We start from the raw sequence: 4,196 nt of genomic DNA on the forward strand, positions 1-4,196 counted from the left end.
TTTACAATAATTAATTAGTGTAAAATGAAAAATATAGATACAAGTGAGCATTTTTATATTAAATCAAAACATTTTTATGTTTGCGACACTATACTTGAAAATAACCCTTTAGTCTATGAAGACTTTAAAACGTTAATGTAATTTGATAGTTTGACTTTCAGAAGGCTATTAAAAAAAATGACCCAATATGACCTCTTTGAAATTTTGCACAAAAATTAAGTGATAAGTAATGAGTTAATTTAAATTAATTTCAAGTTGCGATTTTTTGCGTTTTGCGAGTAATGCCTAGTTTATCTAGGCAACCTCCGTATAAAAAAAATCGAACTTTTTGAAATATGGCGAAAAGAAGGTAACAAAAAGAAAAAACCTGGTGCTGTTTTCAAACATGTAATGAGCAAAATTGCTGTCGACAACATTTCGGATGAAAGAGAGAAATTTTTAAAGCAAATAGTACATTGATGTTGCTTAACATTAGCGCAAAATTTTGAAAAATATCACAGAAAGATAAATGTTTTCAAAGACAACCAGTAAGGAAAGATCAAAAGTCATACTGGACCGAGTATATGATACCCTTTACCACTTTGGGTACAAACAAAAAGTGATAATGTGTACAATATCCTGCTGATAGAAGAGACATACCATGGATGACCATTAACATGGGATCGGGTAAAAAAACAAATGTGATCTACATAGATATTTGAACCAATAAAAACCATACACATGACATTCTGAAATTGCATGCCAATCGCATAAATATTGAAAGTTTGGTGCACCATTTACCAAAAATCTAAATATGGACCGAATGCTGAGCAAAATTTCGTTTAAATCGGACCATTATTGGGAGTTTGGTGCACCATTTACGGACGAAACTATATATGTATGCTATATATAAATTTGGACCGATTTCAACAAAAATTCACAGATGTCAAACTCGATTAAATTCCGTACGCTGTGCTACATTTTGTCCCAATCGGGCAAATATTTTCAGTTTTGTGCACTATTTACCTAAAATCGGACGAAGCTATATATGGGAGCTATATCTAAATCAGAACCGATTCCAACAAAACTTCACATACATCAATCTGGACATAATTCAATACTCTGTGTAAAATTTTGTCTCAATCGGACCAATATTGGCAGTATGGTGTTCTATTTACATAAAATCGGACGAAACTATATATGGGAGCTATATCTAAAACTGAACCGATTTCAACAAAACTTGCCACATATCAATCTAGACATAATTCAGTTCTCTGTGCAAAATGTTGTCTCAATCGGACCAATATTGGCAGTATGGTGCACCATTTACATAAAATCGGACGAAAATATATATATGGAAGCTATATCCAAATCTGAACCGATTTCTTCCAAATTCAAAAATAACGATTCAAGTAACAAAAAAATCAGTTGGGCCAAATTTCATGACGAATACTATGATTTTGTTGCCGCTATTAATTTTGCACAGAAAAAGTGGTCATTTGACCTATAGTGCGTTGTGCAAAATTTCTGTCAATTTTGTGTAAAATCGGACGAAAATATACATGTAGAAGCTATATCAAAATCTGAACCGATTTCAATGAGACTTGCCAGAGATTAACCTATTTTAACTACATTTCATTGTACAAAATTGTGTGGCAATTAAATCGGAGGAAAATATTCCCATGCATATTTTCCTATACCTAAATCAGAACTGATTTTCAGGAAACTTAACACACATCATTCTAGACCTAATTCAGTACACTTTGGTACACCATTTACATTAAATCGGAAGAAAATATATATGGGAGCTATATCTAAGTCTGGACCGATTTTCAGGAAACTTAACACACACCATTCTAGACCTAATTTAGAACACTGTACCAAATTTCGTTCAAATCGAAAGATATATAGGGACTTTGTTACACCATTTACATTAAATCGGACGAAAATATATATGGGAGCTATATCTATATCTGAACCGATTTTCAGGAAACTTAACACACATCAGTCTAGACCTAATTCGGTACGCTGTGCCAAATTTCGTGCAAATCGAAAGATATATAGGAACTTTGGTACACCATTTACATTAAATCGGACGAAAATATATATGGGAGCTATATCTAAATCTGAATCGATTTTTCCCAATTTCAATAAATTTCATCCAAATCGGATCATAAATCCTGTACTTCGTTTGCAATTTAACATCAAAAGACGGACGGACATGCATAAATCGACTCAGAAAGTGATTCTATGCATATTCTCAAAATGAACCATGTGTCTATCTTGTTTCCTTTTGTCTGTTACAAACATATGCACAAAGGCATAATACCCTGTACGACAGTGTGGTGAAGGGTATAAAAACAAAGGTCTTAAAACAGATCCCTACGGGACTCCCGTTTGAACTCTTCTCGCTACTGAAGTTGTAACCCCATCTTCACAAACTGTTATCTACCAAATAATAATGATTTTATTAAAACATGATTCTCTCGAGAATATAAACATTTTACAAATTTTATTCAATAGTACAACAGTCAGATTCAAAGGCTCTACTGAGATCTAATGTGATAATCACCCATATTTTTTGGTATCCGTATTTCGCTTAATTTCATAAGTCAAGCTTGTCATTAAAGTTTTTGTTTTAAAACGTTTTCCAGAAACCCGACTAATGTTTTTATATTGCAATTGAAAACCATTTAATTATTGATTTAAATTTGGAGATTTTTCGACCATTTTGATAAAATGCTTATTGATCTAATTCAGAACAATTATTAGTTTTATGACTTTTGGGTACAGGAACAACGCTAGCAATCTTCCATAAATTTGGATATGTACTTGTCATTAATATATAATTATATATTTAAAGTAAATGGTTCGATATTAAGGGGTATACAGTCAACTCTGCTGTACTGTAAGTCGCTTAACTTAAAAATATCGGATAAGTGAAATTGATTTGCTGCACCATTACATTTTAGGTTAATCGCCCACAATTTACTCCGTATAAGTGAAACTTCGCTTAACTGAAAATATGGAATAACTGAAATAGCCATTGAAGTCAAATAATGCAATTTCCTTTTAAATCACTCATGAGAGTGAAAGATAATGACAGAATTTTTTTGCATTGAGGAATAAACATATCGTCAGCTAAAATGCAAAAAGGCGTAACTATCAAAAAATCGAAAATTGATTTTTGAATGAATACTGCGAATGTCAATAAACTACATGTGTTGACAAAGTTTTACACGTCTGCGGTCAAAAAAGCAGCTTCTATTAACAAAATACAAAAAGACGTAACTACAAGTGGGTGGCAAAAAGGCGTAACTAACAAAAAATTCACGTTTTTAAATAATTGTTATGACTGCCATTAAACTAAATAACTAAATTTGTTAAAAACGTATAGTCTATTATTCGTCATATGCAATAATACCCTGCCGGGCATACTTTTTCATTTCACATGACATGTTTATAGTTTTCATTCAAAACAGTTTTTTGCTTCTCCTACACAATTATGCTTTTGTTAGTTACGCCTTTTTGCATTTTAGCTAACGATATTCAAAGCCCAACCTAACATAGATTTTTTCTGCATTTAATAATTTTTCCGACTTATGGAACGTGTGTGTCAAGTTTATATAAATTTGACGTCGAAGAACGTTAAGATCGTTCGGTCAAAGTCAAAATTCGAAAAAAAATCGGTTCCGCCTACCTATATTTCATATACAAGTAACAAAGATGTACCAAAATATGTTGCAGAATGTACTGTTCATAAGGGAAATGTCAAAACGAGGTCCCATATAATTAACAAAATTTTGAGAAGATCGTCCACTTTCAACTACTTTAATTTATTATTTAAAACCTTCAAGATGATAACCAAAATTAAAATAGGAACGAAGTAAAAATGTGAATCTATAATGAACAGAAAGAAGAAGAATCGGCTAGTATGAAACCTTATCAAGCCGTGCATTTTAATAATACGCATACAAAAACAGTTCATAATAAAAATCCCTTAAGCAGTGAACATGTCAACCAGTTCCAGTGGTCTATTTTCATAAAATTCGAAACCTATGAATTCGATATAAAATATGAATTATTGAAATTCCTAAAACTAAGTTCTGATTACTGAAATTATTTTCAGTCATCCAGATATTTTTCCGTTTCAGTACAGCGGATTCGACTGTACAAGCTTTAGAAACTTGGGGGATATTCTGTCCACCCCAGTATCA

The sequence above is a fragment of the Musca vetustissima genome, unplaced genomic scaffold, assembly GCF_032173495.1.
Source record: "Musca vetustissima isolate MV318-11 ecotype Yass unplaced genomic scaffold, APGP_CSIRO_Mvet_v1 utg2113, whole genome shotgun sequence".
NCBI lineage: Eukaryota > Metazoa > Arthropoda > Insecta > Diptera > Muscidae > Musca > Musca vetustissima.